General features: G+C 45.8%; 1 long non-coding RNA gene across 1 annotated transcript; it reads left to right on the forward strand.

Moving 5' to 3' along the window:
* On the forward strand, positions 1–25,452 carry LOC132814923 (uncharacterized). The gene is made up of 4 exons (XR_009644596.1): positions 1–63; positions 689–795; positions 5,237–5,336; positions 24,686–25,452. It is a non-coding gene; the product is annotated as an uncharacterized LOC132814923 (long non-coding RNA).
* The last annotated feature ends 693 nt before the right edge of the window (positions 25,453–26,145 follow it).

Below are 26,145 nucleotides of genomic sequence, written 5' to 3' on the forward strand. Positions count from 1 at the left end.
CCTCGCGCCCGACGCAGAGTAGCTGTAATAAATGCTCGGGAAGTTATAGAGAGAAAGGATACGGTAAGGAAAGAAATAATCAGGGAAATGTGAGAGAAGCTGTGATGTCATGAGCGGAGAGGTTTTACAAACAAATTGTGCATGTCGGAAAACACAAATTTGAACGTCCCAGTCCCGTGTTTGCAGTAAATGGGGAATTGCCTCAGCGGCTGCAGGCCTGAGTGAGCGCCGCCATCTTTATTCGGGACAACGATTCACTGGACACGTGCGGGCCGCCATCTTTGTAGGGGGCAAGGTGCAGCCAGGCGCATGTGCAGCCTCTCTCTAGTACAGAGTCATTGTGATGACAGCAGCCAATCCTGCTCTGATTCACCTCTGGGCTCCCTCAGGACCACTTTGTCAATGTCTAGCTTCCTCAGTCTCCAACCATGGGGGTATGTTTGATCTGTTTAGTACTGTATTATTACTTTTACAGACCATTTGTAAATGAATTTTTCACGTGGCCCAGCCCCTGACCATGTGCTGCTCTATTATCAGATTATTTTGTCTTGAATATTTTTGAGTCAAGAATTCTTTTTTCCAATATACAAGTGTGTTTTCCTTCAGTTTCTGACTATCAAATTCTGCACCACTTTCATTCCCTGTCATGCATTTTGCACCCCCTTGAACTGTGTTTCTCTTTCCACAGATCCCAGTGATTAATGCCAAAGCCCTGTTGCCTGGGGAGAGGGTGATGCTTGACTTTCTTGTACAGCTGCAGTTTGTGTGGTGAAGGTGCTCCCACAATGTGGTTGGGTAAGAGACATTACAGATTATTCATTACAGCAACAGTGATGATTTGAAGATAATGTCCAAACCAAGAACAGTTTGTAATTTTATTATCATGCTTATAATTTCATATAAAATATCATTGAGAATTTTAGATATAAAGCCAGAGATGGAGATATTAGGTCAGGTGACCAAAAGCATTGCCAAAAAGCAGGTTTTGAGGGATGTCTTAAAGGTGGAACGCAGACCTGTGATGTTTTGTCTGCAAATTCCAGACCATGTTGCTTTAGCAACTGTAGAATCAGCTACACAGTTGAAGTAATGAATTAACAAATTATTAGGAGTCTCGAAGTAAATGGATTGACGAGGTCTCAAAGGATGTGTGGTGCATGGAGCTAGGGATGAGAACAGCCAGGAATCAAGTCAAGAATGAGAATTTTAAATTGTTGTTGCTTATAGGAGCCTTTTGACGGGTGAACATATTTGGGGAGAAGTGAGCACGTGGGCGATAGAGCTTTCAATTTTTCTTGAGATTACAGGGAGGTTGAATTTGGGAGGCTGGCCAGGAGTGTGTTTGGATAATTTAAGTCTGGAGATAACACACGATGGATGAGAGTTTCAGTATATGAGCTGAGATGAGGGTGGAATCAGCTAGAAATAGTGGTGTTGGAGTGGGACTGGGCTGTCACTCTTACCTCACCTCTGGGATTCAGCTGGTTGTCAGGTTGTGAATCAGGTGGTAACACAATCGGGAGCTGAGTGGCCCTGGTGGAGCCTAAAATGAGTGTCACTCAGTTGGCTGTTGCTAAGCAGCTGCTTGATAGCCCTGTTGATGAATACTTACATCACTTTCCTGCTGATCGAGGGAAATTGCCTGGGTCGGAGTTGACCTGTGTTTTTGTGTTGAACATCCCTGGGCAATGTTCCACATTGTCAGTCAATGCCAGTGCTGGATGGGTACGTGGCTTTGTGGGTGGCAAGTTCTGGAGCACAAGTTATCAGTATAATTGCCAGAATGTTAGCAGGACCCATAGCCTTTACACTACTTAACCATTTCTTGGTCTTATTCGAACTAAGTCAAACTGACTTAAAACTCACGTGTGTGATTTTGGAAACCACTGTTGAAGGCTGAGATGGATCATCCCACTTTGCAACTGGCTGAGAATTGCTGCAAATGCTGCATGGATGTGTGAGATCCCTCCGTTAGTTAGGGTGGGGATATCTGTTGTGCTTCCTGCAACAAGTTGATTAATTGTCCATTACCATTCACAAGTGGGTGTGGCAGAATTCTGATCTGATCCATTGGTTGTGGGATCGTTTAGCTCTGTTGCTTGATGCTGATGCTGTTTAAAATGCAGATGGTCCCGTTTGGTAGCTTCAACAGGTTGGCACTGCATTTTTAGGTATGCCTGGTGCTGCTCATGGCATGCCATCCTTTCCTGTCCATTGTGATGGGTGAGTGCGGGATGTACAAACCCATGAGATTACAGATTGTGCTGGAGTACAGTTCTGTTGCTGTTGTTATCCCACAGTGCCTCAGAGATATCCAGTTTGAGATCCTACATCTGTCCCATTTAGCATGGTGATAGTACCACTCAGCACAAGGGAGGTTTTTCTCAACTTTAAGGTGAGGCTTTGTCTCCAAAAAGACTGTGGGATGGTCGCTCTTGTCATGGACAGATACATTTGCAGCTGATAGATTCATACTGATAAGATCTAGTATGTTTTTCCATCTTGCTGGTTCCGTGACCGCCTGCTGCAAACCCAGTTGAGCAGCTATGTCCTTGAGGACCCGACCAGTCAGTCAGTAATCCTGCAGCTGAGCTACTCTTGGTAGAGGACATTGAAATCCTGTACCCAGAGTAGGCTTGTCACCATTTTATTGCCTCAGTGCTTCCTCCAAGTGTTATTCAACATGGAGTAGCACTGATCCGTCAGCCGTGGGAGCACAGTACGTGGTAATCAGCAGGAGCCATGAGACTTCCTGGTGTCCAAAGTTAATGCTGAGTACTCCCAGGGCAAAAGGTGTGTACATCACTGTGCCATCGCCTCTGCCTGGTCTGTCCTGCTGGTGGGACAGGACATATCCAGAGATTTCAGGAGAAAGTGAAGACTGCAGATGCTGGAGATCAGAGTGGAGAGTATGGTGCTGGAAAAGCACAGCAGGTCAGGCTGATGAAAGGCTTAGGCTCGAAACATCGATTCTCCTTCGCCTCAGATGCTGCCTCACCTTGTTATGCTTTTCCATCATCACACTCTCGATATCTAGGGATGGTGATGGTGGTGTCTAGCCATTATCTGTAAGGGATGACTCTGTGAGGATGACTATGTCAGGCTGTTCCTTGACTAGTCTGTGAGACAGCTCGCCACGTTTTGGCACAAAAAACCCGGATGTTAGTGAGCAGGATGTTGCAGAGCCGAGAGGGCTGATTCTGTGGTTGTATTTTCTGGTGCCTTGTTAGATGCCAAGTGGTCCATCCAGTTTCATTCCTTTGTTGAGACTTTGCAGTGATTAATGCAGTGAGTAGCTTGTTGGGCGACTGTCAGGTTGGCAGGATATTTTCTGCCATTGACAATAGTTCCTTGGAAATCAGGAGATTCCTAATTCGTTATTATTTCATGAATTCAGATTCCATCGTCTGCCGAGCTGGGATTCGAACAGGGACTTCAGTTGTACATTTTAATATTCTGGATAAAAGTTAAATACATTAGGTTTGTTCACTCATTTTAAACATCACTAACCCTGGTTTTGTTTCTTTGTAAACACTGTCCATCATCCTGTCTCCTCCATCCTTCTCTCCAACAACAAGAGCAACGAGCACACTGAGTTTCTCTGTCACTAAGACTGAGACAATCCGACCAGCTGCCTCTGCTGCTTCCCTCCATCCCACTAGCCCACTGAGACAAACTGCCTCACATGGTGTTCCTGGTTTTTGTCCCAAACTTACATCTTTCTCCTCTTGTCAAGTCTTATCAGAGCTCATCTTGATCTTTTCCTAGTCTCGCTAAACCACAGACATTCCAACTCTGTTTCCTCCCCGTCACTCCCCCTCGCCAATTCACAGATATTGTTCCTTGTTCTGTCTGTCTGTCTTTTCTGGTTATGTCCTTCTCATCCATTCTGCAAAAAAAAACTAACATTTAACCTCACCATCATTTGTAAATCCTGCTCCATCCCCACTCTCCCTTTCCTTTATGAATTCCTTGTATTTGGTGTCCCTCCAGGATCTATCCTTGGTCCCTACTGTTTATCACCTACATACTGCCAGGAGGTGACATTGTCTAAAAGCACAGTGTGAGGTTTGACATGTACACTGACGATGCCCAGCTCTCCCTCCCCATCATCCCTCTCCATTGCTCCATTGTTACTCAGTTATCAAACTGCTTATCACATTCCCACTACTTGATTAACTGCAATTTCCTCCGATGAAACATTGTTACGGTTAAATCCATTACCTTCAGTTGCTAATACAAATTCCTTTCCCTTACTGCTGAGCCCCTCCCTCTCACTGGGTGCAGTCTGAGGTAGAACTAGACTCTTCACAATATTGCTGTCATATCTGACTTCAAGGTGACCTTCTAATCAGACATCTACACAATCACAAACACCAGGAATTCCAATCTCTGAAACGTTGCTTGTCTCCACCTCACCCCAGCTCCATTGCTACTGAAACCCCTTACCCGTGTCTGTGTTACCTTAAACTTGGTGAATCCGAAACAGAACCCTTGATTTCGTGACTGGCCCAGAATCTGCTGGCTTTCAGTGTTTCCTGCACAATTACCCCAGATCCCTTTCTGGTGCAGCTTTCTACAGATTCCACCATGTAAATAGCACTCTGTTCTCTTATTGTCCCCTCCAAACTGACCGACTTGACATCTTCCCAAATTATACTCCATCTGACAACTTGTTGCCCCCTTCTCCTGTGTATCTCTCTCTCTTCACAATCCTCTTAGCACTTTACAGTTATGCCTTTTCTAGGAATTCCCCCCCCCCCCCCCCCCCCACCCATTCTTCTAAACATTTACTGGGAACAGTGGGCAGTGTGAAGCATGCAGAGATGCTCTGTTTTTAGAGATACTCTATGGGAGGAACTTGCTGCCCATTGGTCAGAATGGAGACAACTTGCCCATCGAGCTGCATGAACCTTTCACACCCCCCCCCCCCCCCCCCCATGTCTTATTGATGAGGCACAGCGGCAGCACGGAAGGGAAAAAAAAGAAGCAAATCCTGCTCTCCGCATCTCACTGACTCCTGGAATATTCTGTCCCATGTGTCAAAAATCTGCCCTGTTCAGTCGCATGAAATCCCAAGGTGGAAACTCACAGAAACCCACAGAGGTTTCCCCCTGAACTGACTGCTGACCTCCACAAGGGGTAATGTGTCCAGTCATCCTGGGCCAGGAGGAGGAGATGGTGTGAGTTTCTAACCTGAACTGACAGTGATGGAGTTTATAAACTTGTATTACAGGATACTACAGGTGGACATTCAGATGGTAATCTCAGTCATTGTAACACCAAACTCTGATTGAATTAGTCAATTCATCAGGACCTGGATATTCGCATTGTGTGTGAGTATTGTATTCCATCTGAATCCCATTTGCTGCATAAAAGTTCTCTTTGAATCTTCCCAAACCTTTTATGTGTGTCCTGTAATCCTTGTATAATGAGCTGATGGGTGTAAGGTTTATTATTATAATGTATAATTTCTGTAAATCCCTCTGTCACAGCTCCCCTCAATTGCCTTTGCTACAAGGAGAACAACCTCAGTTTCCCCAAACCCCTGATTCCCCAGTGTCTGTTTGATTAGATTACTTAGTGTGGAAACAGGCCCTTCGGCCCAACAAGTCCACACCGACCCGCCAAAGCGCAACCCACCCATACCCCTACATTTACCCCTTACCTAACACTAGGGGCAATTTGGCATGGCCAATTCACCTGACCCGCACATCTTTGGACTGTGGGAGGAAACCAGAACTCCCGGAGGAAACCCACGCAGACACGGGGTGAACGTGCAAACTCCACACAGTCAGTCACCTGAGTCGGGAATTGAACCCAGGTCTCTGGCGCTGTGAGGCAGCAGTGCTAACCACTGTGCCAGCATGCCGCCCACGGCTCTCTATAAGACACACATCAGGATTGTGTTGGAACGTTCTCCACTTGCCTACATCAGTGCAGCCCCCAACAATATTAAAGAAAGTGAACATCCTCCAGGACAAAGCACTGTGCCGTAGTGGTGTCCCATCCACCCCTTCAGCATTCCCTCTCCCCATCCCAGAGACACAGTGGCATCACTGTGTAAAAGGGAAAGTCAGCATTGTCCTCCCAGACCATAGGGCTGCTCTCTCATTAGGGAGGAAACTGGAGCCCCTGGAAGAAACCCATGCAGACACTGGGAGAATGGGCAAGTCCCACAGAGACAGTTGTCCAAAGCTGGAAACGAACCTGGGGCCCTGGCAGCAGGGCTAATCACTGAGCCACTGTGCCACCCTCAAATTGTAATTTGATTCACAACTACCACTTCCTCTGATAGTTCATTCCACACACAAACCATTGTCTGAACAAATATTTTTTAAAAATCCCCGAATCTCTTTTTAAAGCTGTTCTGCTGTCACCTTAAAAGCTGTGTACCCAGTCTTGAATCGGGTTCCTTCCTGGAAAGGACACCTGCTGTTCACATTACTGATACCACCCATCCATGATTTGAGTCTAATAAGGTCACTCCTCAGCCTCCTGCGCGCCAGTGAAAGACGTCGCAGCCTATCCAGCCTCTGCTTATAATTCAGACTATCCATTCCCCTCAACATCCTGGTAAATCGCTTTTGAATCCGCTCCAAATACATAATGTCCTCCCGATATCAGCATGGCCAGAACTGGACACAGAATTCCAGAAAAGGCCTCCCCAACATCCAAAATAACATCCCAACTCTTGTACTCCAAGGTCTGAGCAATGGTGACAAGTGTGCTAAGCACCTTCTTAACCACCCTGTCTACATGTGACACAGACTTGAAAGACCCGAACCCCTCGGCCTCTTTGTTCCATATCACTCCTCGATGCCCTGTTTTTAATTAGTGTAAGTCTGCTCTCGTTTGTTTTATCAAGATGTAATATTTTGCATTTATTCCAATCCAAAAATACCAAAAAAATCCTGAGCATTAAAGACAGTGGGAGTATACTTAAGAGGGAACTCAGGAGGGCAAAAAGGGGACATGAGATAGCTTTGGCAAATAGAGTTATGAATAATCCCAAGGGTGTTTATAAATATATTAAGAACAAAAGGGTAACTCGAGAGAGAATAGGGCTCTTCAAAGATCAGCAAGGTAGCCTACGTGTGGAGCCGCAGGAGATGGGAGAGATACTAACAAAATATTTTGCATCAGTGTTTACTGTGGAGAAGGACATGGGCAATATAGAATGTGGGAAAATAGAAGTTGAATATGTCCATCTTACAGCGGAGGACGTGCTGGGTGTCTTGTAACCTGTAAAGCTTGGTTAATCCCCAGCACCTGATCAGGTGTACCCTAGAGCTCTGTGGGAAGTTGGGAATGTGACTGCTGGGCCTCTTGCTGAGATATTTTGTATCATCGATTATCACAGACGAAATGCCGAAAGACTAGAGGTTGGTTAACATGGTGCCACTATTTAAGAAAGGTGGTAAGGACAAGCCAGGGAACTAACGACCGGTGAGCCTGGGCAAGTTGTTGGGGGGAATCCTGAGGAACAAGATGCATGTGTATACTGAAAAGCAAGGATTGATTAGTGATAGTCAGCATGACTTTGTGCATGTCTCTCAAACTTGATTGAGTTAATTGAAGATGTATCAAAGAGGATTGATGAGGGCAGAGAGGTGGACGTGATCTATGGAATTCAGTAAGGTACTGGACAAGCTTCCCCATGGAAGACTGCTTAGCAAAGTTAGATCTCATGGCATACAGGGAGAACTAACCGTTTGGATACAGAACTGGCTCAAATGTAGAAGGCAGGGTGGTGGTGGAGGGTTGTTTTTCAGATTGGAGGCATGTGACCAGTAGAGTGCCGTAAAGATCAGTGTTGGGTCCACTACTTTTTGTCGTTTATATATATGATTTAGATATGAGCATAGGAGGTATAGTTAGTAAGTTTGCAGATGACACCAAAATTAGAGGTATAGTGGACAGCGAAGAAGGTTACCTCAGACTACAACAGGATGTTGTTCAGATGGGTGAGAAGTGGCAGATGGAGTTTAATTCAGATAAATGTGACGTGCTGCATTTTAAAAAAGCAAATCTTAACAGGACTGATACACTTAGTGGCAAATTCCTAGATAGTGTTGATGAACAAAGATATCTTGCAGTGCAGGTTCATATTTCCTTGAAAGTAGAGTTGCAGGTAGATAGGATACTGAAGAAAATGTTTAGAATACATTCTTTTATTGATCAGAGCATTCAGTATAGAAGTTGGAAGGTGATTACAGGACATTGGTTAGGCCTCTTTTGGAATATTGTGTGCAATTCTGTTCTCCGTGAATCGGAAGGATGTTGTGAAACTTGAAGAGGTTCAACAAAGATTTACAAGGATACTGTCAGGGTTTGAGCTGCAGAAAGAGAGCAAAAAGGCTGGGGCTTTCTTTCCCTGGAGCATCAGAGACTGAGGGGTGACCTCCATAGAGGTTTATAAAATCATTAGTAGCATGGATAGGGTAACCAGACAAGGTCTTTTCCCTGAGTAGGAGAGTCCAGAAATAGAGAGCATAAGTTGAGGGTGAGAGGGGAAAGATATAAAAGGGAACTAAGGAGCAACTTTTTCATGCAGAGAGTGGTGCCTGAATGGAATAAGCTGCCAGAAGAAGTAGTGGAGGCTGACAATTACAGTATTTTAAAGGCATTTGGATACTTGACATGAATAGGAAAGATTTAGAGGGATATGGCCCAGGTGCTGGCAAGAGGGATAAGATTAGGTTCGGATATCTGGTCGGCATGGACAAATTTGACCGAAGGTTCTGTTTAGTGCTGTTCATCTGTGACTCACAGCTCAGTGGGTTTCGGTCCCTTCAAAGATAAATCTTAATCTGTTTTATTTTAGTAAAGCTACAACATTCAGTAGGGCGACAGTTTATTTCTTTAAATACACATCTTATGATAATTTGATAAAGTTTTTTAATATAAAATATTGGTACTAATTTATTCTAGAGTCATGTTTTGTAAAGCTGTAAGATTGTGTGCCTTTTTCTGGGTCTGTGGACTGTTAAGGTGCAGAGATGGCCATTCGTACAGTGATGTGCTCTTCCTGTTGGATGTGGGAGATTAAGGAAGGTTTCAATGATCTGATTGTCTGCAGGAAGTGAGGATGCAAATCCTGTAGGATTTCCTGGATCAGATGGAGCAATGGTTAAAGGTAATGAAGAATTTACAGGAGCATGGGGGTGTGATAGGTGGCAGTTTCAGAAAGGTAGGAAAACTGCCGATCCAGTCAGGTAGATGGGTTTCCTCTAGGAAATGGAGGAGCGGAAGGCAAGTAGTGCAGGAGTCTCCTGTGGTTATTTCCATCTCCAACAAGTATACTGTTTTGGAAAGCGTCGGGGGTCACATTTTCAGGGGAATATCGCACTGACAGCCAAGTTACTAGTGTAATGAATCTAGTATAATGTGAGGTATAACAGGTTCCACGCGATCGATGGTGATAGGGGGCTCTCTAGTCTGCAGCACAGACTGCAGTTTCTGTAGCTGATAGTGAGACCTCAGAGTGGGGTGGTGCCTCCCTACTGTCTGGGTGAAGGATGGCTCCGAGGGTGCAGAATATTCTGAAAGGGGAGAATGATCAGTGGGAGGTCGCTGTGCATTGGTACCAGTGACATAAGAGAAAAGGATGAAGTACTGATGAGAGAATATAGCAAATTAGCCTGGAGGATAATAAGCAGGATCTTGTGGGTCGTAATATCTGGATTACTCCCGGTGCCACATGCTAGCGAGAGCAGGAATAGCAGGGTAGAGCAGATGAATGCGTGGCCAAGGATCTGATACAGGGGAGAAGGATTCCCATTTTTGGATCATTGGAATCTCTGCTGGGGGAGAGGTGACGTGCATAACAAGGATGGATTACACCTGAATTGGAAGGTGTCTAATATCCAAGCAGGGAGATTTGCTAGTGCTACTCGGGAGGCATTAAACCAGTGAGGGCGTGGGGGTAATCCTAAAGAGATAGTGAGAAAGGAGGTAACCCTGAGGCTGGTACAGTTGAGAAGTTAGACAGGCACGGGCAAGGCACAGAATGAGGTAGGACTGACAAGGTACAATAGACAATCGGTGCAGGAATAGGCCATTCTGCCCTTTGAGCCAGCACCACCATTCATTATGATCATGGCTGATCGTCCACAATCAGTATCCTGTTCCTGTCTTATCTCCATAAAACTTGATTCCATTATCTTTAACAGTTCTGTCCATCTCTTTCTTGAAATTATCCAGAGACTTGGCCTCCACTGCCTTCTGGGGCAGTGCATTCCATGTGTCCACTACTCTCTGGGTGAAGACGTTTCTCCTCAACTCTCTTCTAAATGGCCTCTCCCTTATTTTTAACCTGTGTCCTCTGGTTCTGGACTCACCCATCCGTGGGAACATGCATCCTGCCTCCAGAGTGTTCAACACTTCAATAATCTTGTAGGTCTCAATCAGATCCCCTCTCATTCTTCTAAATTCAAGTATACACAAACTCAGTCGCTCCAATCTTTCAACATATGATCATTCCGCCAATTCCGGGAATTGTCCTCGTGAACCTACCCAACACTCCCTCAATAGTCACAATGCTCTTCCTCAAATGTGGAGACCAAAACTGCACACAATACTCCAGGTGCGGTCTTACCAGGGCCCTGTACAACTGCAGAAGGACCTCTTTGCTCCTATATTCAATTCCTCTTGTTATGAGGGCCAGCATGCAGTGAGCTTTCTTCACTACCTGCTGTACCTGCATGCTTGCTTTCATTGACTGATGTACATGAATACCGAGATCTCGTTGTACTTCCCCTTTACCAAACTTGACTCCTTTTAGATAGTAATCTGCCTTCCTGTTCTTGCCTCCAAAGTGGATAACCACACATTTATCCACATTAAACTGCATCTGCTATGCATCCGCCCACTCACCTAGCCTGTCCAAGTGAACCTGTATTCTCATAACATCCTCCTCACATTTCACCCTGCCACCCAGCTTTGTGTCATCAGCAAATTTGCTAATATTACGTTTAAGATGTTCATCTATATTATTAATGTATATTATCAACAGCTGTGGTCCCAGCACCGAACCTTGTGGTACCCCACTAGTCACTGCCTGCCATTCCGAAAGGAAGCGTTTATCACTCCTCTTTGCTTCCTGTCAGCCAGCCAATTTTCAATCCAAGTCAGTATATTCCCCTTTGTAAATCCATGCTGACTCTGACGAATCCTATTACTGCTATCCAAATGAGCCATAATTTCATCTTTTGTAATTGACTCAGCGTCATTCTCACCACTGACATCAGACTAACCGGTCTATAATTCCTTGTTTTATCTCTCCCAACTTTTTTTGAAAAGTGGGATAACATTAGCCACCCTCCAATCTGACTCTACATCTCCTGATTCTGTGTATCCCCCTTTCCCAAGGGACTGAACGTCATCCCTCATCAACAGGGCCATCCCACCCCCTCTGCCCATCAGTCTGTCCTTTTGATAGCACTGCACTGCATTTATTTCAATGCAAGAGGTTTTACAGGGAAAGCAGATGAGCTTAAGATATGGTTTTGAACATGGGACTGGGATATAGTGGGTATGACAGAAACGTGGCTTAGGTTGGACAGGCCAGGTAGCTTAATGTTCCAGGGAATAGATATGAGGAAGGGTAGAAAGGGGGATAAGAGAGAAGGTGGAATGGTGTTTTTGAGTAGGGATAACATTATTGTTGTGCTTAGGGAGGATATTCATGGGGGTTCGCCCGTTGAAATTACTTGGGTGGAACTGGGAAATAAGAACAGGACGATCACCTTATTGAGGTTGTCTGTGTGGGTTTCATCCAGGTGTTCTGGTTTCCTCCCACAGTCCAAAGGTGTGCAGGTTGGGTGGAGAATCCAGGCTGGATTGCCGTATTGTTCAGGGATGGGCAGGTGGGTGGATTGGTCATGGGAAATGCAGCGTTACAGGGGTAAGATAGGAGGCTCTGAGGGTCAGTGTGGATGTGATGGGCCGAATGGCCTGCTTCCACACTTGGGATTCTTTGACGACAATTCTACTGGTTTTAAAATAGTTGCAGAAAATAATAGATCAGATCTAAAAGTTGGTGTTCAAAATTGGACAAAGGTGAATTTTGATGGTACAAGGCAAGAACTTTCAATATTTCTTTGCAACCCCCAGGTAAAGGGACGGCTGGAAAGTGGGAACATAAGAACAGAAGGAATAGGAGCAGGGGTAGGCCATCTGGCCCCTCAAGCCTGCACTGCCATTCAATAAGATCAGGGCTGATCTTTTCATGGCCTCGGCTCCACTTTCCTGCTCTCTCACCATAACCCTTAATTCGATTCCTGTTTGCAAATCTACATTTTGCCTTAAAGACATTCAAGTTGATAACATCAACTGCTACACTCAGCAGGGAATTCCACGGATTCATAACCCTTTGGCTGAAGAAGTTCCTCCTCAACTCTGTCCTAAATCAGATACCCCCTTATTTTGACGCTGTGCTCTCTAGACTGACCCGCCCCCCAATGGAAATAACCTCCCTGCTTCTATCTTATCTATTCCCTTCTTAATTTTATTTTTTCCAATACAGCCTCCCATTCTTCTAAATTCCAACAAGTATAATCCCAGTCTATTCAGTCTCTCCACATACACCAATCCTCTCAACCCCCGACTCAAACTAGTGATCCTCCTCTGCACCCCCTCCAGTGTCAGTACATCCTTGTTGAAGTAAGGAGATCAAACCTGTACACAGTACTCCAGGTGTGGCCTCACCAGCACCCTGTACAACTGCAGCATAACCATCCCTCTAGCAAGGAAGGACAATAAACCCTTCACCATCTCTTTTAGTCCCCTGGGATGCATTCCATCACGGCCAGGAGACCCATGTTCTTTTGGGCTGTTATCTTTCCAACACTACCTCTTTACTGAGAGTGACTGTTTCCATGTCCTCATCTGCCATTGCCTCCATAGGCCTGTGAAAATGAGACAACAAGAGTACATGGACAGTATGTTCCTGTTAAAGCCAAGTCTGGTAGGTGTAGAGAATGCTGTGTGTCTAAAGAAATTGAGGGTCTGGTCAAAAAGATGAAGGAGGGATATGGCAGCTACGGACAGCTGGGTTTGAGTGAATCCCTCGGAGTATAGGGGCAGTAGGAGTACACGTGAGGGAAAACAGGAGGGCAAAAAGGATACATGAGATAGCTTTGGGGGGAAAGAGGTTTAAGGACAACCCAAAGAGATTCTACAAAACACTAAGGACAAAAGAGTAACCAGGCAGAGAATAGGGACCCTCAAAGATCAACAAGGCTGTCTGTGGAACCACAGAAGGTGGGAGAGATACTACCCAAGGATTTCATGTCAGCTTTTACTGAAAGAGGATATGGAAGCGAGAGAGTTTGGAGAAATAAATAGTGATGATTTGACAACTGTCCATATTACAGAGGAGGTTGTACGGGATGTCTTATACATAAAGCTGAGTAAATCTGTGGGACCTGATCAGGTGTATCCCAAATCTTTGTGGGAAGTGATCGCCGGGCCCCTCGTTGAGAGATTTGTATCACCGATAGCCGGAGGTGAGGTGCTGCAAGACAGGAGCCATTATTTGAGAAAGGTGATGAGGAAAGGCCAGGGAACAATACACCGGTGAGCCTGAGGGTAGTGGCAGACAAGGTGTTGGAAGGAATTCTGAAGGACAGGTTTATATGTAATTGGAAAGGCAAGAAGTGATTAGGGATAGTCAGCATGGCTTTGTACATACATCACTAACTTGGACTTCAGAAAGACATTCAAAAAGGTTCCACATAACAGACTGGTTAGCAAGTTAGACACCATGGGATGCAGAGAGAACCAGCTGTTTGGATACAAATTGGCGGGAAGGTTGGGGACGGAGAGTAGTGCTTTTCGGACTGGAGGCCTGTGATGAGCAATATGGTGTAAGGATCAGTGCTGGATCCACTGATTTTCATCATTTATATCAATGATTTGTGTGTGAATATATGAGGTATAGTTAGTAGGCTTACAGTAGACATCAAAATTGGAGGTGCACTGGACAGTAAAGAAGGTTACCTCAGAGTACAATGGGACTTCAATCAAATGGGCTGAGGATTGTCAGATCGAGTTTATTTCAGATAAATGTGAGGTGCTCCATTTTGGAAAAGCAAATGAGGGCAGGAATTATACACTTAATGGGAAGGTCCTGGGGGGTGTTGCTGAACAAAGAGACCTTTCAATGCAGGTTCATAGTTCCTTGAAAGTGGAATCATAGGCAGGGTAGTGAACAAGGTGTTTGGTGTACTTGCCTTTACTGGTCAGTACATTGAGTAGTGGAGTTGGGATGTCATTCTGCGGCTGCACAGCACATTGATTCAGCCACTTCTGGAATTCTGCTTTCAGTCCTGGTCTCCCCGCTATCGGAATAATATTATGAAATTTGAAAGGGTTCGGAAAAGATCTGCAAAGATGTTGCTAGGGTTGAGGGTTTGAGCTATATAGATAGAGGGTGAATAGGCTGGAGCTGTTTTCCCTGGAGCATCGGATACATTTGTGAGGAGCATGGATAGGATGAAATCCCAGAGTCTTATTCCCAGGATATGTGAGTCCAAAGCTTGGGGGCACAGGCTTCAGGTGTGAGGGAAAAGATTTAAAAGGGATCTAAGGGGCAATGTTTCCAGCTGAACATAGTACGTGTGTGGAAGGAGCTGCCAGAGGAAGTGTGGAGGCAGGTACAATTACCCAGTTATGCCTTTGAGATGTTGTATGTGATTAGCAAAAGTTTAGAAGGATACAGGCCAAGAGCTGGCATATGGGATGATATTAATTTAGGATATCTGGTCGGCATGGACAAGTTGGATCGAAGGGTCTGTTTCTCTGCTGTACATCTTTATGGCACTACTAAAATTAAGATGGGTTTCTCTTTTATGGAGAGTTAGCAGAAGATCAACTAATTCTCCTTGGAGCTGAGAAGGTTAGGCAGGGATTTCGACCAGGAGCAGATTTGTTTCCAGGATATTTAATTTACAGAGAGACAGACGGAGAAATTATTAACGTCACAATTTTGAGTAACTACTTCAGGTAAATGGCAAATAAAACAGGTTAAAAATGTGAAGATTATTGTACTCACTAAGTTCTGAGCATCTGGAACAGTTTGGACGCAGATTCAGTAGTTATTGAGAAAACAAATTTGGAATTTAACTTTTTTAAGGAAGGATTTGGAGGGCTACAGACAAATGGGAGGTGAGTTGGGATAGACTGGCACCATCTCCAGAGGGGCCAGTACAGCTGAATAGCCCCAAACCCCTGTGCTCTGCGTTACTGCCCCATTCACTGTGAATGATGAAGCTCATCCCAGGGCAGAGTCCAAGAGACATACAGCATGGAATTAGACCCTTTGGTTGAACTGGTCCATGCCGACCAGATATCCCAACATTTGGCACATATCCCTCTACACCCTTCCTATTCACATGCCCATCCAGATGCCGAATGGTGTAACTGTACCAGCCTCCACCACTTCCCCAAACAGAAGATTCCATACAGGCACCCATCTCAGTGTGAAAAAAGTTGCCTCTTGGGTCCCTTTTAAATCTTTCCCCTCTCACCTTAAACCTACACCCTCTCGTTCTAGACTCCCCCACCCCAGGGAAAAGCCCTTGTCTATTTTTCCCATCCATACTCCTCATGATTTTAGAAAGCTCTATGAGGTCACCCCTCATCATCCGATGCTCTTGGGAGGAGCCCACTCATGTCACAATGGGGCCCAGGTGATTGACAGCAGCTTCAGACCAATAGGAGAATTGGCGTGATCCTTCGGCCAATGGGAGTGAATTGGGGTGGGTCCAGCAGGCCAACACATGGCCATGAGCTGTGCAGGCGCAGTGTCACTGTGAGAGAGGTCCTCATGAGTGTGAAGGGAGTGGGAGAGACTGCAAAGTCTGGGGAAGAAATTGAGTTATTGTGGACTGGGAGGGTTTATAAACGCACAGTTTTAGGCTGCTAGACTTAAATTAGAAATTCCTGGTAAATTAGAACCAAAAGAACTGCGGATGCTGTAAATCTCACTCAACAGCCAAAAGATACTGGAAAAGCTCAGCAGGTCTGGCAGCATCTGTGAAGAGAAATCGGAGTTAACATTTTGGATCTGCTGACCCTTCCTCAGAACTGATGCTACTGAAAAAAAATGTTGGTATATATGCAGAAGATCGGGGTTAAGGAGTAAATGATAGGTGGTGATAGAGTCCAAAGAGATGGGAGCAGTTGGACAAAGGAGTGGATAACGATCTGGCTGGGGCAGGGTGAATAGCCGTTTATGGGGACTGTTAGTGGCTAACTATAGCTAATGTGTAATGGTAGGTTATGTACTAACAAGGCCTGGTGTGTGGGTTAAGAGGCTATGGCGCTAGGACATTGGAGAGTTCAGGACCTAAATTATTGATTTTGATACTGGGGCTAGAGGGGTGCAGGGTCCCCAAGTAGAAGATAAGGTGTTGTTCTTCCAACTTGCGTTAACATGTGGCGCTGGAAAAGCACAGCAGGTCAGGCAGCATCCCAGGAGAAGGATAATCGACGTTTTGGGCATATTCCATTCATCAGGAATGCCGGGATTGGGAGTGGGGTGGGAAGTAAGAGGGCTGAGAGATAAATAAGAGGGATGTGTGGTGTTGGTGGGAAGTGGGCTAGGAAGGCAATGGGTAGATGTAGTTAGAGGGTAATGGAGATAGGGTGGAGTGGATAATTGGAAAGGAAAGTGGACAGGTGGGACAGTTTAAGGGCGTGGTGTCGAGTTGGAGGGTTGGATCTGGGATAAGGCAGGGGAGGGGAGATGAGGAAACCTTGATTCTGTGGTTAAAGGGTCCCAATTTCTTCCTCCAGGCGTCGGGTAGCTGGGATTTGGTGGTGGAGGTGGCCCATGACTTGCATGTCCTTGGAGGAGTGGGTAGGGAAGTTGAAGTGGTCAGCCACAGGATGGTGGGGTTGGTTGGTGCATGTGTCCCAGAAATGCTCCCTGAAACATTCCGCAAGTTGGTGTCCCAGGAGACAACATCGAAAGCAAAGGCCATAATAGGTGAGGTGTTTGGATGTGCAGGAAAATCTCTGCTGGATGGGGAATGGTCCGTTGGAGGTGAGGGGGAGGTGTGGGCACAGGTTTTGCACCTCTTGTATTGACAAGTGAAGGTGCTGTGAGTGGAAGGTGGGTTGTTGGGGAGCATGGATCTGACTAGGATTCACAGGGAATGGTCTCTGTGGAATGCTGAAAGGAATGGAGAGGGAAATATATCTCCGGTGGGATCTGATTGTAGGTGGTGAAAATGGCGGAGGATGATGCGTTGTATCTGGGTGGAAGGTGAGGACTGGGGGGTTCTATCCTTGTTGCAGTTGGAGAGGTGTGGTTCAATGGCAGAGGTGCGGGAAGTGGTGGAGATACACTGGAGGGTATTGTTGACCACGTAGGAGGGGAAATTGCAGTCCTTGAAATATGGTGTGTTTTGGAATGTTCTGGAATGTTCTGCCAGCTTGCATCAAGCTTCACTGGAACACTGCAGTAAGCATGAGACAGAGATGTTGGCCAGGGAACAGGTTCGTGTGTTAAAGTAGCAGGCAGCTGGAAGCTCAGGGTCTGTTTTGCAGCAGAACGTAGATCATCAACTGCCATTTCCAGCACCTCCACTGAGCTGCTGCCAGACACAGGTTCCTGTCCCCTCCATTCACAGCTATTCACCCTCCCAGCAGATTGTTATCTACTCCTTTCTTTCCAAATGTTATTTTTTCTTTTGGGCTCTGTCCCCACCTATTATTTACTCTTTACCCCCTATCTCCTGCAGTCCAAAGATGTGCAGTAAGGTGAATTGGCCAAGCTAAATTTCCCGTAGTGTTCAGGGATGTATAGGTTAGGTACATTAGTCAGGGTAAATGTAAAATAATAGGGTCGGGGAATGGGTTTGGTTGAGAAACTCTTCAGAGGGTGAGTGTGGACTTGTTGGGCCGAATGGCCTGTTTCCACACTGTAGGGATTCTAATTTTCCCAGCTGCAGTCAGTTCTGAGTGAGGGTCACTGGACCTAGAATGACCCTTAGTGTGTGCAGAAGGAGGAAACGGGAAAGGGGAGTTGGATCAGTTTAGACTGGAAGGGTTTAATTACACTCTGTACAGGTAGTTAGGCCTGAATTAGAAACTCTTGGTCCCACGTTTACAGCAAATGGGAAAACGGCTGTGGGCCTCAGGCGGTGATGGGTTCTGGGTTATGGCCACCATCTTTATTGGGGACAAGGTACAGCGAGGCGCATGGGCATATCCTCTTCCTGGGTGGGGTCGGGGTGATTTGAAGAGGAGCATTTACACATCAAACACATACCAAGAGAAGTATTTGTCTTTACTGTTCAGCCTGCACTGACTGTGAGTTTTATTTTGTGAATTCATTTTATAGGATTTTATTTAATAATTGAGACAGGGATCTCAAAATCAACTTTCTATCGTCAGCAGGGTCATCAGGATCGGAATACCATTGACATTTAACTGGGGAAGGAGAAAGGTGTGTCTGTTCTGTCTGTGGGAAAGTATCTCTTTTTTTTCAAGCAAAAAGCAGAAAGATGTTCCAAGGGATCACCCTTTGGGTTTGTGCTCAATTCTGGGCCCTGAGAGGGAACACAGATTTGTCCAAATTACACCTCGTCTCTACATAGGAACTGTCAGATTTAGACCCAATCACCCACTTTCTGATGTTAACCTGTAAACTCCTCATTTTCAATTCCCTGCAAGCTTCTGATTAAAATTCCTTATGGACTCAAATTCCAGCACCATTTCGGGTGGAATGTTCCAGGTTTTGACAACTGTCTGTTCATTCAGAAACTGCTGAGGTCCGTATTGACTCTGGGGTTACAAAGGGCTGAATTGAAAGATGAGATGCAGTTCTTCAGCTCCCATTGAGATGCATTGGAACAGTACAGGAGGCTGAGGGCAGTGTAGGTGTGAGCAGACAATGAAAATGACAGGGCTGCACCGTGAGGGCTGCTTGGTTCAATGAGAGTGTTTTGGAGTTGGGTGTAAATAGAGCGAGGGGAGACAGGGAGAAGGTGAACCACAGCTTCAGTTTTAGTCCAGGCCATTCAGCAATTCACATGTTCCCAAAGGGAACAGCCAAGTTGTAAGCGATACCTGCTGAGTGTTTTCTTTAAAACAGTTTTTAAAGTGTAAAATGTCAGCTTAAGTAAAGATCGGGGCTTTTGATGATAATGGAAATGTTGGAAGAGAAGGAAGGTTTTTGCTCATTTAAATTCTCCTAATGGGAGTAACTAGCTGAAACTAGAGACACATTGTTACAGGAGCCCTCAGACCCGTGGGGCGCTCCTCTTGTACAATGTGGGAAATAAGGGACACTTCCAGTGTCCCTGACGGCTGTGTGTGCAGGAAGGGTGTCCATCTGCAGCTACTGGGAAACTGCTTTTCAGACCTGGAGCTGAGAGTGGACTCACTGTGGAGCAATACTGAGAATGTTATGGACGGCACGTTTAGTGAGTTAGTCACACTGCAGGTGAGGGTTACACAGGCAGAAAGGGAATGGGTGACCATCAGATCAAGCAAAAGGCTCAGGAAGGGAGTGCAGGACTCCCCATGATCATTTCGCTTCTCATACAGATATTGTGCACCGCTTGGGATTCTATAAGGGAGGGAACAGGTGGGGTTGCCTCTCAGGGGAAATCAGCAACAGCCAGGTTCATGACCCCACAGAGAGCTCCGCTGCACAGAACGGGAGGAAGGAGAATGGCAGAGCTATAGTGACAGGGGATCCAGTAGTCAGGGTCAGAGACAGGCGCGTCTGTGGCCACTGACATGAATCCAGGACAGTGGAATTGAACCCAGGTCCATTTATTGATAAAGTGCACAGACTAATAAAGGTCAACGTCCCAAATGCAACCTTCAGCACTTGGTCACCCTAAAGCTCTATTTTCCAGGGTCTGTGCACTTACTCTGAGCCCTTCAGAGGGATTGAAGGGGATGGGGAGAAAACAGGAACAGGATTGTGTTGTAGATCTACAAACTAACCGTCACCCTCCCCTCTCGGTCTCCCCCCTCTGTCTCCCACCCCCATCGTACCTCCTCCCCACCGCAGGGAAAAGACCTTGTGTATTTACCCTATCCATGCCCCTACTGATTTTATAAACCTCTATAAGGTCACCCATCAGCCTCTGACGCTCCAGGGAAAACGGTGTATTCATCCTCTCCCTATAGCTCAAATCCTCCAACCCTGGCAACATGCTTGTAATACTTTTCTGACCCCTTTCATGTTTCACAATATTGTTTTGAGAGGAAGGAGACCCGAATTGCACGCAATATTCCAAGCATGACCTAACCAATGTCTGTATAGCCGCAACATGACCTCCCAACTCCTATACTCAGTGCTCTGACCAATAAAGGAAAGCATATTAAACACCTTCTTCACTATCCTATCTACCTACGATTCTGCTTTCAATGAGCTGTGAACCTGCACTCCAAGGTCTCTTTGTTCAGCAGCGCTCCCGAGGACCTTACCATTAAGTGTATACATCCTGCTAATATTTGCTTTTCCAAAATGTAGCACCTCACATTTATCTGAATTAAACTCCATTTGCCAATCCTCAACCATCTGACCAAGATCCCGTTGTAATCTGAGATAATCTTATTCACTGTCCACTACACCTCCAATTTTGATGTCATCTTACTAACAATACTTTCTATATTCACTTCCAAATCATTTATATAAATTATGAAAATTAGTGGATCCAGCACCGATCCTTTGTGACACCCCACTGGTCACAGGTCTCCAATCTGAAAAGTAACCTTCTGGCACCACCCTCTGTCTTCTACCTCTGAGCCAGTTTTGTATCCAAACGGCTCGTTCTCTCTCTGTATTCCGTGAGATCTAACCTTGCTAACTAATCTCCCATGGGGAACCTTCTTGAACGCCTTACTGAAGACCATGTAGATGATTTCCACCCTTTTGCCCTGACTTAAGTTCATGAGACGTGATTTCTCACACACAAAGCTGTTAATAGTATACAGGACTTAACTCTGTACATTGGAGTCTGCGTCACCCAGTTATGGGTGTTCATATTCTGGATAAAGTTCACGTACACCAGCTTTGTGTTAGTGACTGTGTATCGAGTCTTATTAATATCACCAACACAGTGAGTTCCTTTTCAAAGGCAGTCCCTATATCCCTAACCCTGCTCCCATCTGCTCTGTCTCCTCCATCCCCACCAGAGACAGTAAGTGGTAGGAGCTCATGGAGTTTCCATGTGAGTGAGACGGAGAACATCTTCCCTTCTTTCCTCTAGTCCACCAAGAAATGGTGGTAGTGTCCTTACCTCTGGACCAGGAGGATCAGGTTCAAAGTTGAGTGACAGCATCTTTGAAGTGGCTGATTGGAAAACCTGCCCAAGCCACCAGGCCATACTGTCTCCCAGCTGTCCCTGCCTGAGCCTCTAAACAAAACCTTCCTGTAGTTTCTCTCCTGTTAGACTCTCCCATTGCTCAGTTTGTCCAGGATCCCCTCCTGCTGCTGCACTGCTCATGTCCCTCACTGACCTGTCCATCCCCCAGTGTCCTCCACATTCATTCATTGTTTACAATCCCATTGTCCCAGTCCTCCAGCCCCGCCCCCTCCACCCTATTGGGCAGTGGCTGCTGTCAATCACTCAGGCTCCTGTGTGATCTGGAGCATGCTCAGCAGGAGGGGAGACCGGTGCATGGGCGCAGTGCTGGGCAATTGTTGGTGTATGTGCAAGGTGGGTCAGTGCCAGGGAGAGCGGCTGTGGGTGTGTGGGATTGATCTTTCATTGGCAGCTCACTCCCTTCCTCCCTCTGGGAACAGGTCCCAGGGGAATGGCCCCTCCCCTGGTATCGGGACAAGTGGTCGGCGTATCAGTGGGGGAGTATTTTGCAGAAAGTTATCAGAACTCGGGTGAAGATTCAGGGATGTTACGGAGAGGAACATTCATTTTAGTTCATTTTTATTCAACCAGATATGATTTGGCCAGTGTGTGCAGGATGGTTCTCATCAGAGGATCGGAGTAGGGGAATAAATAAGAGGTTCCAGATTGGGGGGGAAAAAGTCAGTCCGTTCTGTCCCAGAAGGAAGCCCTGGGAGGTGTGGGGAGGATTCACCAACACCCAGGAGGCTCCGAGTCAGACTCATTGATTTGATTAGATTAGATTTCCTACAGTGTGGAAACAGGCCCTTCGGCCCAAACAGTCTACACCGACCCTCGGGTTACCCACCCAGACCCATTTCCCTCTGATTAATGCATCTAATATTATGGGCAATTTAGCCTGGCCGATTCACCTGACCTGCGCATCTTTGGATTGCTGGAATCGAACCTGTGACCCTAGTGCTGTGGGGCTGCCGTGCCATCGTGCCACCCCTTTTTTTGGTTTTTAGTCTGTAGGCAGGAGCTAGGAAGCTGAATTCAAAGAGAGGAGAGTGTTAGAACTAGGTGTGGAGGGAAGGAGTGAGGAGATTATTTTGGATTTCAGTTCACAGAAGAGAGAAATTGTGAGACTGAGATTTAAAGCTTTGGGGGAACAAAGAAACTGCAATTTAATACTATAATTGTCTTATGAATTTCCATCCTGTGTTAACGGTGGTGACTTGTTTTCTCTGTTGTAGAGAACTGAAAGGGCAGATTTGCAGATGAGAAATTTAAATTGAACTTCATTTTCAGTTTTGATAGTTACTTGATCCGTGCCGATCTGAATATCATTGGCCTTTTTCATGTGGAAGGGAAGGTGTGTATTCTGTCCGTGGGTGAATATTTCAAATGTCAGTGTGACTGGGAAAATTACTGAGGTACAGCCAAGTCCATGTTAGCGTGGTGACTGTGGAGAGAGGATCAATCTAAACATCAGGTCATAGGCAGAGAACAAAGGGAACTAACACCTTCAACATATTGTCTCACTATAAACCATTGTTAGCAGCTAACCTGAGAATGCAACTTTAAAAAGAAGGGTTTTGTGATTTACACATGAAAGAAGTCAAACTATCACTGTATTCTCACAGATGAAAGGCTTAACAGACAATTAATTTTTCAATGTATAATTTCAGTTACATCACACTGCAAATTTTTGCTATAAACTCTGTGTTATGATCGAGCCCTCCACAATCACCTGATGAAGGAGCGTCGCTCCAAAAGCTAGTGTGCTTCCAATTAAACCTGTTGGACTACAGCCTGGTGTTGTGTGATTTTTAACTTTGTACACCCCAGTCCAACACCAGCATCTCCAAATCATGACTCCTTTGGGGAGGGTGGTGAGTTTTGGATTCAGCTTTCCAGTTATTACCATAAGAAGATGAGCACTGGGTACAGGAGAGGCAATGCAGCCCTTCGAACCAGCCCCACCATTTAATACGGTGATGATTGAGCTCACCTCGGTCTCAGCTGGGTTTTCCTGCCTGCTCTCTCTCACCCTTCATCTCATTGCAAATTCAACATCTGTATCTCTTCATTAAATCTGCTCATTGTCCTGGCATCCACTGCATTTTGAAGAGGGAATTCCACAGATTCACAGCACATTGAGATAGGTACATTCTTCTTCATGAAATTAGAATAGAATCCCTACAGTGCAGAAACAGGGTATTCGTCCATGGAGTCCACACCAACCCTATAATGAGCATCCCATTCAGACTCACCCATTCCCTGTATTTCCCATGGTTAATGGCTTAACCTGCACAGGCATGGACACTGTGGGCAATTTAGCATATCCAATCCTCCTAACCTGCACATCTTTGGACTGTGGGATGAAACGGGAGCACCCAGAGGAAACCCGCTCAGACACGGGGAGAACGTGTAAACTCCACACAGTCACCTAAGGCTAAAATCAAATCCAGGTCCCTGACACTGTGAGTCAGCAGTGCTAACCATTGAGCCACCTCTGCTTAAAATCTGCTCCTCCTATTCACTTCCCACGCCCCAGTTGGCTGAATCTATATTCCTTACATCAGAAAATCAGGTTGTGGAAGCAGGTGTCTCAGTAAAACCCAGTGACAGCCCATATGTCCTGTGTGTCTGAATGGGGATCCTATACACAACACCCTCCAGTCCACATTTTTCATACACTTTCCAGAGACAGGGCTCCAGTGGCTTCTTGGGGACTACAACACCCACAATCCCTGTGGCAGGGACCACACGTGTGTGGGGAAACCCCGCACTGTACATGTACAGAATGTGGGCGGGTTTTGGAGCATGTGCTTTAGGTAAGTATACTTTGCAGAAAGTATTTCACACTGTGATTGGCTGGGGAAGGGATGCATCTGCTTCTGGTATTGATCTGTTAGGGGGTCACCACACCCATGTAGGACCACTCTCCATCCCCAATTCATTGTAATGCTGGGAATCAACAAATGGGAAACAAAGAAGGATCTGACCCATTCTCCCAGACTGAAGGTTCCTCTTCTGTCCAGGATCTGCCACCTCCCTTTCTGTTTCCTTTTGTTTCATTCTGCTGTTACATTATTGACTTGCAGCAACTGAAGGGAAAGGAAGTGAACCCAGAAAGGGTGCTGAGTCTGACCAGGGACGGGAAGTGGTGGCATGGATCTGTTTATCAGTAACTCCATGAGAATGGGGAGGGTGTACATTAGGGGGTAGCAGAGTCAGAATGGTGGGAGAGAGTAAGTGGGCTGGAGGGTAACAGCTTCGGGGAAGAAAGGGGAAAAAGATATTCCAAAGAAGCTAGAATTGTCTGCTCTGAATTTCTAATCTGTACATATTCCTTTATACAGGGTGCTAGATGGTGAAGATTTGCAGACTGAAATCTCAAAATCATGTGCAGATTGTGATTATGTTAACCAGCATTTGAAGAACCAAAGATAGAGAATCACTCGGCCAAAATCCTGCAACACTCACACACAGCATTGTCGGTCTATCTGCACCAAATGGACTGTGAATGGTTCAAGACAGCAGCTCACTCCCATCTTCTCAAGGGTAACTAGAGATGGGGAATAAATGCTGGCTGAGCCAGTGATGCCCATATCCTGGAAATGGTTTCTATCTCTAGTTGCTGAACCCCAGTTGATGTTACTGCAGGATGGTGAGGGACGCTGAGTGCATCCTCCAGGAGGCAGCACCATCACATTACCCCTGCCTACACCCACACAGTAACACCGCAACGTCACTGGAACAAAAGGCAGTGAAGCCAAAGGAGGACTTAGATATAGTTCTTCGAGGTAAAGTCATGAAAGGGGATTGGAACACAGCAGGAACAGGAGACTGAGCTGGATGGTCAGCTGTTTCCCATTGAATGGTGGAGCAGGATTGAAAGGCTGAATGGTCTCCTCCTGCTGCTATCTCCCAGGTATGTATATAGCCATGGAGCCCGGGTAGGAAGGAGTGGGCAGGGATTCTCCAGGAGATTGCACTTCCACAACAGGTTTCAGTGAGGGAAGGTTTGATGGATTTTATTTAACATTTATCTTTAACACAAAGTTTGTAAATTTTGGTTTTAAAATGTTGTAAAAGTTTTTTGCACAGCAAATAAAATTAAAGAAAATAAATTAAACTGTCTGAATATAACAGTTTTAAAACTTTCAACCACTGTAAAACAAAATCCCTTTTGTCACGGACACCATCACTTTCCAGTTACTCAAGCTCCAGGGAAATATTCCCTCCCTGTCTGAACCTTTGGTTTGATGTAATTGCTTTTCAGGTCTCCTTCTGTGAGCTGCGAAGCGTTCTTTTTCCCCATTTCCCTGACACAGAAATGTTATCACAGCAACCTTCCCACCATCAAAATCATCATTATGCCATTTTGCTTTTGGTTAACATATAATCACCAGCAGTGCAAAAGTGAGGACTGCAGATGCTGGAAACCAGAGCCGAGATTAGAGTGGTGCTGGAAAAGGGCTTTTGCCAAAACGTTGATTTTCCGGCTCCCTGGATCCTGCCTGACCTGCTGTGCTTTTCCAGCACCACTCTAATCTAGACATATCATCACCAACAGTAAACCATTTGTGTAACCAATTGAATATTTCCAAAGAAAGCCCATTACGGGCCAAGCAAACCATTACAAGTGACAGAGTGAGAAGGGACTAAATCAAAGTAGAGTTGTGGGGAGGGGGCAGCGGTGGGGATAAAGCACTGTATCCCCTGCGGTGCCCACCTCTATCTAAAGGCATCGAGAGAATTGATACACACCACATGGTCCTTCTCCAAGGACACCCGGCTGTGTAGCCTTTATCCTCAA

The sequence above is a fragment of the Hemiscyllium ocellatum genome, unplaced genomic scaffold (assembly GCF_020745735.1).
Source record: "Hemiscyllium ocellatum isolate sHemOce1 unplaced genomic scaffold, sHemOce1.pat.X.cur. scaffold_96_pat_ctg1, whole genome shotgun sequence".
In the NCBI taxonomy this organism is placed as follows: domain Eukaryota; kingdom Metazoa; phylum Chordata; class Chondrichthyes; order Orectolobiformes; family Hemiscylliidae; genus Hemiscyllium; species Hemiscyllium ocellatum.